Genomic DNA, 15,160 nt, shown 5'->3' with positions numbered 1-15,160 from the left:
AGGCGCCCAATATCTTTTCCTCTTGATAGAAATAACATATAACTTGGAAAAAGAATCTTGGCTTCCAAAAACATTTTTCCCCCCAGGGAAAATGAAAAAAAAAAAAGATTTTGTACAGTTTGGTAGACTAAATTGTCACTTGACAAATTTAAGGATATTAGCTTAAGTCCAACTGAGCTCTTTCCCCCTACAAGATCTCCATTCAGATGTCTTTGGCTACAGGAATTTCCCAGGTTATAGTGTCAGAGCCCTCTTCTTTGCACTCCTTAATTCAGCTTCCTATTCATTTATCCTTGCAATTTTTTCCTTGCAATTGTTTTTTTACTTTAATGTCCTTTATTCTAGTCATTAGATCTAAATGTGTGCTTTTGGCTAGTCCTCTCTCATGAGGGCTCTTGGTGTCTAGAAAAGTAAAAGCAATGAGACTGTAAGCAAAATGAAAGAGAAGGTGTGTGGTGAGTCAAGATAAGGAGCAAAAAAATTCAAGAATTTAGTTCCATATTGTGTATTTGAAATTTGCTAACAGAGTACGTGTGAAGAGTCCTTATGGTAACAGATGTTAACTAGACTAACTGTGGTGATCGTTTTGCAATATATACAAATAATCCAATAAACAATGCAAGAATTTGATGTCAGAGATGAAACATAGTTTTTTCTACTTGCCCATATTTTACATTTGGAATTAAGTGGTCGATTTAATTTTCTTTCAAAGTGTTAAATTTTAGAGTTAGAATGAATATCCGGATCATCTCCTAGCATATGTTAAATTGTGCAAATTTTTGGCCCAGTGTTTGTTACCTATATACTGTTCTCATGTTAATGAGAAGAGACTCTTTTAGGCTGTCTTGATTTTTATTATCATGAGGGCTTAGTCATCCTAGTTGTCTTTATTTAATGTTGCTGTGTACTCATATTTGGGTGTCTAGTGCTGAATGAATGAACAGTGCTAGTGTCTGTCTGTAGAGGGCAACCTGGCTCTAATTTTCTTTCTTTCTTTTGCTTTTCTTTCTTTCTTTTTTTTTTTCCCTCCTTTCCTACTCTGTTTCTTTCCTTAATATTAAAGCTTAATAATTCAGGCAGAGCTGTGACATATTTCTTCAGGGAAACAAATTCCATTTTCTTTTGGTAGCCAAGATGCAAAGTGAGATTACTTGGTGACGGATGAAGTTGGGTGTGAAATGCATTTTTAGTGCTGCATTTAAATACCGGCTTAACTGGCCAGCCTGTTTTCTGTACACTTTCCACTTGATTCGTAATGCCTTGAGATACCCTTTCCACCAGTGAGCAAAGTAGTTATGATGATTGTCTTGAAATTGTATTTTGGGATTGATTGCATTCATTGATATTTAAACTGTCTTCCATGTGAAAAAAAATCAGCGTCTTTAAACCCTTTGGAACACGGGAAATACAGTGGATTTAGGGCGCCTTGGAAAGATAGGAAAGGCTGCTTTCTGCGGGCGGGTCTGTCCGCTGCGGCTTATGTGGTACTGATCATGGATCATTGATCATGGATCATTATAAACGCTTTTCCTTTTAAAGCAGAATTTTAAAATGTAAGCAAAAACAAGACTTGTTTTTTTCGAAGTTTGTTTGACTCTGTGGATGGGAGCATGTGCGTGCGCGCGCGCGCACACACACACACACACACACAACCACACTAGTATCTCACTTGACTCCATTCGTGGCTTATTCTCAGCATCGTTCTGTGATGGTTCCTAAGGAACTCACCATGTTCAGATTCCTGATGACTGATGGGGCAGGTGCAGCGCAGGGAGGGGAAGCCTGAATATTCTGACCTGGCTGGGGGACTGCCCTTGAGCGGTCGTACGCCTGAATTTTCTACAATCTGTGCGTGCTTTGCTGCGCCACCCCGGGGCTGGAGCGTTGCTGCCGTGTGTCCCCACAGTCCGATCACGGGGCGCAGAAACTCAAGTTGCTTGGGTTCAGCAGAAGAACCAGCTCAGGCACAGGAGGCTCCAAGAATAGAACAGGAGGCAGGAGTCCACATGTGTGCCCCCAAGCCTCACCATCTGAGGGGGGTCAGGGGCGGGAAGAAAGTCTCGAAGAAGGTGCCAGGATGCATTCCCAAAGCAGGGCATTGATTGGAAGGCGCGGCTGTTAGATTTCGGATTTGTGGGTGTCTGCTGCCTCCCGCTCACCTTTGGGCAGAGACACATGGGTGTTTCGTTCCTTCGTCCACAGTGACTTATCTCAGAGGCAGTGTGGACTGTGGGATGTGGGTCATGTTTTACTACTAGTCCGAGAGCGATAGAAATGTGTAGAACAGGCATTCTGCATCATAGAGTAAGAAATACACTGTGGCCTTGTCTGGGGTTTCTGGCGCAGAGCTCCCAACATGCTTGTAATTGCCTAATGTGAGCGATGTGAGTACGTTCAATATTTGGTCTTTTATCTGCAAATAGCTCCAGCTCCTGAAATAGTTCTGGAGCAGAGGTGAGACAGTGCCTTGCTATTTATAACAAAGTCTTTCAATTGCATCTGAGTTTAATTTTAAGCGCATGAGCTGACTTCCAGTGAGCTCCTAAGGACGGGGGCTGGTGGCCAGGAGGACCATGTGATTCTGGGGCAGCAAACTTCCTGTCCCATCGCCCACCCCCACACCTCCAGGGGGGCTGAGGGGTTGGAATGGAGGTCATCACTCACGGCCATGATCTAATCAAGCATGCCTTCCTCCTGAAGCCTCTATTTACAAACCCTACACGGAGGGGTCTGGACAGCTCCCAGACTGTCTGAGGCACAGAGATACAAGAAAGGCCCAGAAGCCCCACGTCCCCTCCTCTTGCCCCGTGCATCTCTCCCATCTGGCTGCTCCTGATGGACTTAGGAGCCCTGCCCCCTTTCGGAGAATGCCATGGTCCTGTCTTCAGTAAACAGGGACTGAGTGCTTCCTGGTACCGCGCTTTGTATCTGCAGGACGGGTCCGTTCCCTCTCGTTTGTGCTAACTGCTCAGCACTAGCCTGGTTTCTCCTGGGGACCAGCATTAAACCTTGACCAAGATACCATCCTCAGTAAGGTAGAAGCAATTCCCGTCTCCTTTCCAATGACCAAACTCCATTGACCACTCGCGGATGCTGAAGTGTGTCTATGTGCCGGGCGCTGGCACGTTTCTCCTTCTTGCTGATGCACCTCTGTATCCCTCTTTTCTGTGGGGAAAATAGCATTTCTGCTTGCACGTGCTTAGTCTTAATACTGCGTGGTGCTACAGACAGGGCCGGGAGCTTTCCCCACTCATACCATACGCGGGGTTGCCTCTGTTCACCGGGGTCTGTTTTAGGTACGAACGCTATCTTTATTCTTCTCAGGAACCCCCGTTGTTTTCAAAATAAGATATGACCAGTGTTGCAAATCACCACGGAGCATGTCGTCGCCATGGGGGTGGAAAAATAGTGAGAAAATATCTGCAAAGTACCTTTGAGCTTTGTAGGTTTAAAGCTGTCCACTTATTCTTATTTTATACTCCTGGATGATAATACCAAATTGTCTCTCTGAAGTCAGGCAATGTAACATTCCCTTGAAAATGCTGTCCGGGGGGCACCTGGACGTGGGGCACCTTTGGCTCAGGTCATGATTCCAAGGTTTCAGGATCAAGTCCCATGTTGGGCTCTCTGCTCAGCGGGAAGCCTGCTTCTCCCTCTCCCTCTGCTCCTCCCCCTCCCCCCTGCTCATGCTCTCTCTCTCTTTTTCTGTCAAATAAATTAAAATCTTAAAAAAAAAAAAAGAAATTAAAAAACAAACAAACAAAAAAAAAAAAAAAGAAAAAAAATTTCATCCATACTGAAAAGCGTGTTTTACGGGTTGCGGAGCTGACAGGTCCCTTCTGCCCCTGCCCAAGTTCAAAGCACACATTTGTCACCTCTGGACTGAGGCTGTCTCCCGGGCTTCATGGTGCTTACTGGGAAGGGTGCCAACACAAAGGGTTTTTTACCCCGTGAGAAACAGGCGACTACTGCCCAGGTCTGTGAGGACAGCTCCTACGACCTTGGAGAGGCTGCCGGCGCTCGGCACTGCCCCAGGACCCCTCAGCCTCACCCAGAGCACCTGGGTGACCCCCAGGTAGAGTTCCCAGCCAGGGAGCTATAGTGGCTTCCTAGAGTGGGTTCTGCGGAGCAGCAGTTTGCGTGCTCTGAATAGGGTTTTCTCGCAGTAAGAGCGCCCAGCTCCAGTGCAAGCCTGGGAAGTGCTGGGTTACGCAGAGCGAAGCCACGGTCTTTGCTGCAGGGTCTGCGGAGCCCTTCTGGTGCCAATGTCCCTTGCTTCTTGGGACTCTGGGTCCCCATGGTGGAAGCGTGTTGGCAGGAGGACGGTCATGCGGAGCCCAGCGTGAGGGGCGCTGGGCTGTGGAGCCACACGGCACCCCTTCCTTGAGGGGCTGCAAGGCATGTGGGATTTCTGATGAAGGTCCAGCGAGCCACACCTCTCCGTGGGCTTCTGATCGGAGCCGCAGCTCACGGAAGCAGCTCCCGACGGACTGAGCACCGTGGGTTTACGGTCTCGTTAGTCCTCTGAGCAGCCCTAGGACTCAGGCGGCATTACTGCTAGTACCAGCCCCGTCTTGCTCATAAAGGAACCCCAGTGCTGCAGGGTTAGGAAGTTTGCGTTTGACCCAACGAGCTGCTGGCCGCCAAGGCTGGGACCCGCTGTTCTGGTCTCTTGTGGGATGCTGTCTGGGGCCTATGGGACCTCGCATCTGGGCCACAGAGCCCAGGAGTGTCGTCCGCCGTCCCACGGATGAGCAGTGTCCCGGTGTGAGTTCACAACGGTCTGTGTGTGTGCAGAAAGACCAATACCACGTTTATTAGCGATGGCCAAAGAGTATCGACAGCATGCTTTTGAAGGCTCTTGGTTTCCGACAGATCCGAGAATTCTGGCGGGTGGCAAGGCCACTGTAGGTTGGCACCTGCCTCACCGTGTTCATTCCCTTACTGGCTACGAGGGGCCTTAAGGAGAGTTCATGGCAGGGGGAGAGAGAGGGGGTGTGGCGCCCTCTTGGAGATGGGGTCCTGGGTCAGAGTGAGGAAATCCCATGCCAACCAGGAGTTCAGATTGTTTCTTGTACGTCTGACTGGCCAGCTGTTAATTGGGGGTTCCCAGGACCCCTCCATGGATCTGACAGTTTGCTAGCGCAGCCCACAGAACTCAGGAAGATAGCTGACTTACCAGCTCCCTGGTTTATGGGGGGAATAAAACTCAGGAGCAGCCAGATGGGAGAGACGTGCGGGGATAAGTAGTAGGGGAGGGGACGTGGGGCTTCTGGGCCTTTCTTGTATCTCTGTGCCTCAGCCAATCTGGGAGCTCTCCAGACCCCTCCGTGTGGGGGGTTGTAAATAGAGGCTTCAGGAGGTAGGCACGCTTGATTAGATCATGGCCGTGAGTGATGACCTCGTTCCAGCCCCTCAGCCCTCCCTGGAGGTGTGGGGGTGGGCGATGGGACCGGAAGTTTGCTTCCTCCAAATCACATGGTTGGTTCTCCTGGCAACCAGCCCCCGTCCTTAGGAGCTCACTGGAAGTCACCTCATGCGCTTAAACTCAGATGCGGTTGAAAGACCTTGTTATAAATAGCAAGACACTGTTTCACCTCTGCTCCGGAACTATTTCAGGAGCTGGAGCTATTTGCGGATAAAAGACCAAATATTGAAGGTACTCACATTGCTCACATTAGGCAATTACAAGCATGTTGGGAGCTCTGCACCAGAAACCCCAGACAAGGCCACAGTGTATTTCTTACTCTATGATGCTTCCCATTCTGTGTGTCTGAGAATGTCTTCTCCGTGCTCTCGTGTTTAATTTTTAGTTCGGACAGACCTAGAATTCTTGGTTGTTAGTACTTGTCACTGAGCGTTCTGAATGTATTCCTTCATTGCTGCTGTTAAGAAATCTGATGCCATTCTCGCTACTGCTTATCTGCGTGGGTTTCCCCAAAACGTCGCTCGATAGGTGAGGATGTCAGAGAAGGACTTGAGTGCAAGAAGTTTGTTTGGGAGGTGACCCCAGAAGCATGGGTGGGTCTGACGTAGAAGAGCGGGGAGCTTGTGAGTGGGGTACTCTAGAGGAGCCCCAGGTCCTCTGTAGACAGCTAGCGTCTTGCTGCTGGAATCTTCTGGGAGAGCATATGGGACATACCTCCACACTGTCCGGTGCAGGGGTGAGACACCGAGACACCTGCCTGCCAAATCCTGTCCTTCGCTGGTTGAGTGTGGTTCCCCTGCTGCTCTGGCCTGTCCACGTTCAGTCCGAATGAGCGTCTGTGGCCGGAGGAAGGCCTCAGGCAAAGGCAGGAGCTTGAAGTGCAGTAGAGTTCCGGGCTGGGCCGAGAGGATGGGGGCAGGGCAAGGGGAGGACTTCCCCAGGGTGGTCTGCTGCGAACCGGGACAGGAGAGGTGTCGGACTTGGCGATCTTTGACGGCGGATAGGGGAGAGAGGATGGTTTGAGAAATATGTAGGAGACAGAATGGTTGTGAGCTGAGGTCACGTGGGAGGGCGGGCCAGAGTAGGAGGCACGCAAGGGGCTTGGGTAGATGGCTGTGTCCGTAACTCTTGGGGGAGCACCAGGGAGGAGGGGAAGGCTGTGCACGTGGAGATAGAGGGACCTGTTCGGCACCGGGTGTAGGTGTACACGGACCAGACGGAAATGGGAAGATTGTCTTGCAGAGGTAGCTGCCGAGGCCATCAGCTGAGAGGTGAGCATCAAAGTCAGGTGCAGAAGAAGCAGCCCCGGGGGCACCTGTAGACCTTGAAGAGAAGGGGCAGCCCCGACTCTTAGAGCAAGTTCAGAAGGAGGGCGAGGAGAAGTCGGCATGAAAAAGCATCTGTGTAGCCCTTACACCTCTAACTACCTTGCTCGTCTTGGGGCACAAACACCGTGGGGGTAGGTGTTGTTCATAGATGGAAGTTCTAATTTCTATTCTATAGATCTGAAGACTGATAGGAAGACCCAGTATCCCACAGTCTGCTGCATGCCAGAAGTCGTGTAATCCATGACGGTTAATGGCCAAGGCGTCCTGGCCTGTGAGCCAAGAGTTTTTCCCATGATCGCGGTGGCCTTCATCAGACGTTGTCGTTGTGTAGAGCCCAGATGTGTGGGAGAGACGCTGTGTCTGTTCTCTAGGAAGCTGAGACCAGACAGAAGGTGCTGAGCCCTACGCCTGTCACCGACGCCCTCCTACCTTGCAGCCTCCCCGGCGTCGTTAACCTGTGTGCGCAGCCCTAGAGCAGGGTCAGCGTGTCGACATCTCAGATGGAAAACAGACACAGGCGGATTATGCACAGTCATTGAACACCGAAAAATAACAGCAAGAAAATGGATTCAAGCTGTACTTAATGAGGGGTGTGAGAGAAATGATCGTTCAGAATCCTGAAGTTGTTTTTAGTAGGAGGTGAACACGGTACAGTCTGAATGTGAATGATTCTTCCCCTCTCACTGCACAGCTACCGGGAAGATCCAGTTGGAAGGTCTCCACGTCACACCCTAGCCCAAGGACACGTTGGGGCTCAAGGGGGCGATGGCTGTTCTTTCATTAAAAGAAGAATGCCACGCTTTACCCCTCACTGGGGCCAGAGTTCTCACTGGTTCCGTCTGGTGCTCGGATGAGTGCCGTGGGCTGTCACCGCTCTGTGTGACGAAGAGTAGCCACCCAGGGCAGAAACAAGCCATCACTTGACAGAGTCTCCATATTTTCCCTGGCGCTTTCTGCCTTAAGCATGTGAGATTTATTGCATTTTTGATTGGGTGAGGGTTGCTCACGAAAACAGAATTCCAGATCTAATTAGCCTGGCGCTCGGCAACATTTAGATGGACAGACTCACCCCTTACAGATTTGCATTTTCTTGGTGAGCCTGGAACGGAGGACGCAAAGGAATAAAGTTTCTCTGGTAGCTAGATGGAGATGAGGCAGCCTTTCATTTGTGAGGCTGGTTTCCTGTTTAATTTTTAGAAATTAGTTTGGAAGAACAATCGAATTTCTCTGCAGACTTTATTCCCAGGTTGACCCTGAGGTCCGAACTTAGAAGCGTGGTTATGGTTATTTAGTGTTTTAATAACGATGGAGCATTCCTGAAAACAGAGGCGAAAACAGTCCAAAGAGGCTGTTGGTTAATTGCATTGCGTGTGTAAGGAACCAGGAGTTAGTTTGGACTGCTCTCCAAAATGTTCCTCCAGAAACGAGGACCTGGAGTACTTGGAATCAGGGGGCCTGGCAGTGGGGGGCCAGGGAGCCCCCATGGTTCACTCACACTGCCCCAGGGAGCTGCCTTGTGCTTGCCCCTCCCCCGCCTCCTCTCCCAGACCCAGTTGCCACAGGAGTCCGGGGCCCAAAGCTGAAGTGTTGGGTGGATAAGGGTCGGCAGGTTTAGGAAGGAGTCGGAGGAGCCAGAAGGAAAAGATCAGCTGGGCAGATGTCATATTTTCTAATAAAAAAAAATTTTTTTTAAACTCTAAAAATATGGCATTCCGCACTCATTGTCTCTCACGCCAGTTAGTTTCTGGGTCAGCCTCGTTGATTTCCGTCTCGTGAAGACTCACATAGGGTCGGAGATGCAGAAGTGTGTCTAGTCACGGCCGGACACGGAGGTGGCAGGGCAGAGTCCCTGTGAAAGGCTTTGAGAAGGGGGGGAGGGGTTGAATCTGATCACCACGGTTGGGAAGTGATATTTATCCGAGAGACGAAGTTCTGGGCATCACATCTGGGCAAGGTGGGAGAAGAGCAAAGCCAGGACTGACTTCAGCATTCAAATCTCTAATGCATTTTGAAGCCAAAATAGTTAAATGTTAATTAATCTTTCAAATTAGAATAGTAATTGCATTTAATATGAGCAGGGACGGGGAAGGATTGCCCAGGAATTGTTTATTGGACGGTGGAGAATTGCTGTAATTTGTTTGTTTCTTCCATGAGGAGGGAGCTTTTCCTTGATGGTTTAATCTTACAATGTTATTTTTATATCCTTTCTTGTTTGGGCTCAGAAGTTCCCATGTGCTTCTTTTCTTAGAAATCATAATAGTGACAGCTAACATCATCATTTACTCTGAAGGCCATTGATCCCAAAACAACGAAATTTGGGGTTTTTCCTTAAAGTGACTAGGAGGCTTTAATTTTTCATTCTCACAAAGCCCTTACTAACAGGCCCTTGGCATATTCTCGAAAGCCTCCTTCTGGACGAGACATTGGAACTTGCTTGTAGACTGAGCTGCTGGTCTTAGGTGAAGGCCCGTATCTGCCTGCTGTGGACCCTTGACCAAGGCGGGGGCTGAGTGAGGGGCACCTACTACTGTACAGTCAAAAATCTGAGTGGAACTTAGTTAATAGCCTGCTGTTGACTGGAAACCTTACCAATAACATGAATCGTCAATGAACAAGTATTTTGTATATGTGTTATATTCTGTATTCCTACAGTCAAGTAAGCCCGAGAAAGGAAACTGGTATTAAAATCACAAGGAGGAGAAAATACAGTTATAGCACTGTATCGTATTTATGGGGGAAAAAGTCTGCCCATCGGTAGACCTGCGCGGTTCAAACCCACATCGTGCAAGGATTGACAGTCCTCGAGATGTCTACCTTGGTTTCCTGCAAGCACCCCACTGGCACACGTTACACAAAATACTGTCCAAACCCTGCATTGTCTTTATTTGCTTAATTTTCCTCATAGAGTTGCTGGCTCAGGGTTCCATCAAGCCAGAACCCTGGGGTAATCCATGTGTGTAGACAGGGGTCCGTGGGAGCGACCGCTTCTGTCAGCTTGCAGTGATGATTCAGGATACGGGCAGTTCCTGCCTGTCCTCCAGAGTGGAGGTCTGTCCCGTGGAAGGGAGGTCTGTGCAAAACAGCCTGCAAAAGCCCAGGGAGCTCGAACACCAAAGGAAAAGACTGGTGGGTCCAGTTTGAAGAGAAATGGTTTATCTCAGAGACTTAGGGACAGAAGTGTGTCCTGGGTGACCCCACCATCTCCAAGACCTGCTTTTGTAGCCTTGGAGTCTGGGGGCACACGTGGTGGCGTGGGGGCTCCGGCTGGAGGAGCTGTTGGAGACTCAGTCCTGATAGGTCCAGTGCAGATGGGGGGGGGGGGGCTTGTGCCCCAAGGGTGTGTTTGAGGGTGTGGTTGGGATGTGTAGGGTGCGGTGCTCAGGAGGGCTTGGGTCACATGGTGTGCTCCCCATGGCGATTTGTCCGAGATGCTGTTTGCTTCCTACACTGCCCATTCCTTTCTAATCCCCTTCACGTTACCCTGTCCGTCACTGTAATCCTGTTAACTTTGGAGTTGGCCTAGATTTTTCCATTGCCCCTCGCTCAGTCACGGCCACTGTCATCGGTTCTGCCTTCTCAAAGTCTCTCGAAACGGGCCTTCCTCACCATTCCTGACTGAAGCTCCTATTTTCTACAGAGACCACCGCAGCCTTCTAGAGGGTCTCCCGAGCTCCCTGCTTGACAGTCCTTCACAGTCCCGCCAGCCCTGTGCCCTCAAAACACAAAAACCCTCTGATGAGAGTGAGCTCACCATCCAGCTTGATTTCAAACACATCGTGAGCTCTCTGTAAAGTTTGATGACAGAATGAACTTGCCGAACATTGTATTTTATTTTTGTGCTTTTATTTGCATTTGGGCGTTGCAGTTACTAATGATATTTCTTCTTCAAGATTAGCTTGAAGAAATCAGATTGCTGCTCAAACATCTCCTAGTGGCATAGAGGTGAGTAGGGTCTGCCTGCCCCTACCACTCTCCAGGAGGCAAAGTAGATGGACAGCCATGGGAAGAGATGCATTTCATTCAAATTCAAGGCAAAGTGCAGGTTAGAGACAAGACCGCTTACTTGGCTTGAGAAACCAATATTCGTGCTGGTGTTATATATGGTGCTGTGTGGGGAAAATTGAAAAATTTATCTTATTATAATTTAATAATAGTAAGGAGAACCATCATGTGGTTGAAAGGCCCCTGAATTGGTACACTACGCTGCTAAGATATCAGTTTGAAAAAGATGTCACTAAAAAAACGGAGGCTGTTCAAACCAGGGTTGACGAATTTTCCTCAATTTATAATGGGAAATGGTTCTTTGTGTAGGGCTGTCTACACGCTATTGGATTTTCCATTATTAGAGGATTTAAAAGCCACTTTGGACTAAAGATTATTTACATGTCTAATTTCTCACAGTAAATGATGGAGCACAACCTTAAATCGTGCCCACCCCCCACCCCCCCGGCCATGCTCCCTGCAAACAAAACTCTACAAAGCAGCCTGTCCAGCCTCTGATGAATTCCTCTCCTGTTCCCACATGGGCTCTGGCCACTTACTGTGCTCTGGTCATTTATTTTTTTCTTGGGCTCTGTTCTCTTAGACTTCGACTCGCAGAAATACCCTGATATTTGGAGATTCTTTTCTTTACCTGGGCATCCAACTGCCTGCGGGGGATGGGGGCTGCACACACACACACACACACACACACACGCACGCACACACACATGGGCATGTTTAAAAAAAAAACAAAAAAACAACTCTTCATTCATGTATATGTCCAGAAGAGCACTCAGATCCTAAGCACAGATCTGGATGAATCTTGACCAGTTGAGCAGACCTGTGTCGCCAACAGCTGGATTGAGAACTAGAATGTCACCAGTGTGACGTTTTCTTCTTGACACTGAGCATGTGGTATCTTTCCCAAAGCCATCTCTGCAGTACCACCTGGGTGTTCCACCGTCCAGTCCAAATACAGTCGAGTCAGTGTCAGACTCCATGGGCTTATGGGCTCCGATCCATAAGACCGCCCTCCTCTGGGACACAGGTTGCGAGTGTCAGTTGACCTCACCTCTGTCCCACGTGGCTACAAACTCAGGGAATTTGAAACCTGGTTCACTCCCATTTGATAATTTGCCAGAAAAACTCACAGACCTCAGCAAATTACTTTACACCCTTCTTTTCATTCTTACAGCCTTTTCCTTCTTCTTCTTCTTCTTCTTCTTTTTTTTTTTTTTTTAGTATTTCCATTACAAAATTGATAGACTCAGTGAGACCAGACATCTGTATCTCCTCCTTGACACCAGGAGGAAAGTCTTCAGTAAGTCACCATGAAGAATGGTGTTTGTTCTAAGTTTTTGTACATTCCATCAGATTAAGGAGGTTCTGTTAATTAGGGGAAGTTTCCTTTCTTGTTTGCTAAGATTTTTTAAAAATTGGAATGTGTTTTAAATCCTATCAAATGACTTTTCTGTTTCTGTTGAAAGGATTTTTATGATTTCCCCCTTGGTTCTTTTTTTAAATGAAGATTTTATTTATTTATTTGACACAGAGAAAGATGACAAATAGGCAGAGGGGCAGGCAGAGAGAGAGGGGGAAGCAGGCTCCCTGCTGAGCAGAGAGCCTGATGCCGGGCTTGATCCCAGGACCCTGAGACCATGACCTGAGCTGAAGGCAGAAGCTTAACCCACTGAGCCACCCAGGCGTGCCCCGCCCCCCGCTTTGTTCTTTATAATGCAGTGAATTACATTGAATTTTGGATATCAAACTTAATTGGCATTTCTGGGTCAAATCCAAATTGGATTAAGTCTGAACTGGCCATGATATTTTATCTTTCTGATATCTCACTGCTGCAGTCACTTAGACCTGGAGTTTTCTTTAGGTGAAGGTTTTAAATTTGGTTTGATTTCTTTCATGGCTATAGGGACATTTATGTTTTTTTTTTTGTTGTTGTTGTTGTTTTTTTAATCTTTTCCAGCGTCAGTTTTGGTAAGTTATGTTTTAAAAGTTCACTGAAAATTTAAAATTTATTAGTACAAAGCTGTTCCTTATATCCTCTTTAAAAAGGCCTATAGGGTCTGTATTAATGTACTGTTTTTCATTTCCCCATGTTGGTAATTGTACTTCTTTTCATTTTTCATTATCAGTCTTGCTAGTTCCGGGTCCATTTGTTTTTTGTTTTGTTTTTGGTCCATCAATTTAGTCTTTCAAAATCACTAATTTTGACTTTGTTGATCTTTCTATAGAACTTGTTTTATTTTTCACTGAATTTCTGCCCTTGTATTTATTATTTTCCCTCTTTGGCTTTCTTTGAACATAGCTTGCTACTCTTTTTCTAACTTCATGAGAAGGATATTTAGAACGTAGATTTTCAGTCTTTCTTTTTTCTAGTATATACATGCAAACCTATAAATGTCCTCATATTGGCTTTAGCCGTATACATGTTTGATTTGTCTAATTTTCATCACTTATACCAATTGTTTTCAAATTTCCATTGCCATTTTGTCTTTGCTATGGGGTTATTTAAAGTGGGATGACTTAATTTCAAAACCGTTTTTTAAAAAAAATTCCAGTTATTCTATTTTGGTTTTGAGCTCAAAGTGTGTTCAAAAAGAGCACAGTTAAATACATTAACCTCTTTAAATCCTCGCGACATGCTCTGTGGCTTTGCAGGGGTTACATTTGTTAACCGTGATGGAGGTACTGTAAAATGTTTGTGCGGCATGATCGCCGAGTGCCATGTCCTGTGTGTGTGTGCAGTTAGGTCAGGTTTCTTAATTTTGCATTTTGGCTTTGGAGTAGCTCCAGACTCTTCCTCCCTCTACCATCTGCTTTTCCTTTTCTTGCTCCTTAAATCCTTTTGCTCTCCTGTTTGCTTTCACCATGGCTTCCTCTTCTGGCCAAGCTATATTTGAATTCACATATGTTTTCACATGGTTCCTTTTGGCTCTGACCTCTCTTCTGCTGAAGATTCTTGTTTCTGTTACTGCCCTTTACCACTTTGGTTCCATGGCTTTGTTCAGTGGCCAGCATGGTACTCTCCCCTGCCTTTCGATTCTGCATGTTAAAGATGCTGATCAGACAGCTGTCAGCAGGCATTCACGGAGCACAGGTTATAGGATTTCAGAAATATTTGGCGTAGTCCATGCCCTCAAGGGCTTGTGATCCGGCTGGAATCAGGACCCCCATGTACAACAAATACAAGGATGTATTTAATAAAAATGATGTGAGTGTAGTAGGAAGAAGGCAGTCATTATGGGCTGGAATGGCTTTATATAGAGAGCCTGGAATTCGTTCTGACATCAAAAAATGGGGAAAACAGGGGATGTGAACTGCAGGGAGTTTGCCTGAATGAAAATGTGGAGGCAGGAAAACTTTGCTATTCTCTGTTTGTATTTCATAGATCACAGTAGTTAGAGGGGACAATATCCGTTCGCAGAATTGCAGTAACCTGGTCCGAAGAGGTAGATTGAGGTCAGATCACAAAGGGCCTAAAGCGTGGAGCTGATAGATTTAGACATTAACCTGCAGGTTTGCAGGGATGGCCCTGGAGATTACTGATCTGTGTGCCGTGGTCTGATGTGGGGAGTGTCATGTGTTTAGGGAGAATGGTCTGATTGTTGTGCCAGAAAGAAATTGGAAGGAGTTTAGAAAGACCCTGGAAAAATGATTTGATTTGAGATGACAATGTGCACAGCAAAATGGTACCAGATTAATAAGGAGTCTTAGGGCAAGGGATAAGGTGAGTTCAATGATAATTCAAGAAATCTGGCCTCGGTTTTTAAGAGACCAGAGGTGCTATTGACAGAGTTGGGATGAAAGGGTGTAGAGCAGAATTTAGACAGAAAGATGGTACCCAAGAGTAACGAGTCCGAAGCAGTGTTGTGCAGGGAGGACCTAGGCGGGCCCCCAGCGTGCAGAGTGTGCGTGCTGACACAGGAATGGGGGTGGGGTGGGGATGGCAGGTGGGAGGCCCTCACCTCAGCTTCTCTTGAAGATAGTAGAGTCTCGCGAGATCTGTGCTGACCACCTTGTGTTAGCCCCACGAGCTGTGGAAGCCAACGTAAGCCAGTACTGCTGCTACATTCCACAATCTCTGGGGGAACAGATGGGAACCAGTCAGCTGGAATGGTAGCTGTAAGTAATATCGGGAAAACGTAACAGTAATAAATAATAGCGATGAGGGAAAAGCACGGCCCTCCTAAACCACCAGTGAATTTCATTTGTGACCATTCGGGGTTCTGTTTTAAAGGAAGAATCTATTCTGCGTGTATCCTGCCATCCAGAAGGTTCCAGTTTTGCCATAATCAAGACAGTTTGCTGGGGTAACAAGGCAAAATCCTAAATTCCAATTAACCAGCACTATCCGGGATTAAACCCTTTAGTGGGTTGGAAGCAACTCCACATTTGAGCCTCTTGCTGT

At 47.2% G+C, this 15,160-nt stretch overlaps 1 protein-coding gene across 3 annotated transcripts in view; it reads left to right on the top strand.

Annotated features, from left to right (window-relative positions):
* Positions 1-15,160, top strand: part of DCDC2 (doublecortin domain containing 2) — a 134,641-nt gene that overhangs the window by 57,130 nt on the left and 62,351 nt on the right. The window lies entirely within an intron of this gene.

The sequence above is a fragment of the Mustela nigripes genome, chromosome 5, assembly GCF_022355385.1.
Source record: "Mustela nigripes isolate SB6536 chromosome 5, MUSNIG.SB6536, whole genome shotgun sequence".
Taxonomy (NCBI): domain Eukaryota; kingdom Metazoa; phylum Chordata; class Mammalia; order Carnivora; family Mustelidae; genus Mustela; species Mustela nigripes.
The sequence above is the reverse complement of the archived record's forward strand: the minus strand, read 5'-3'. Positions and strand labels throughout refer to the sequence as shown.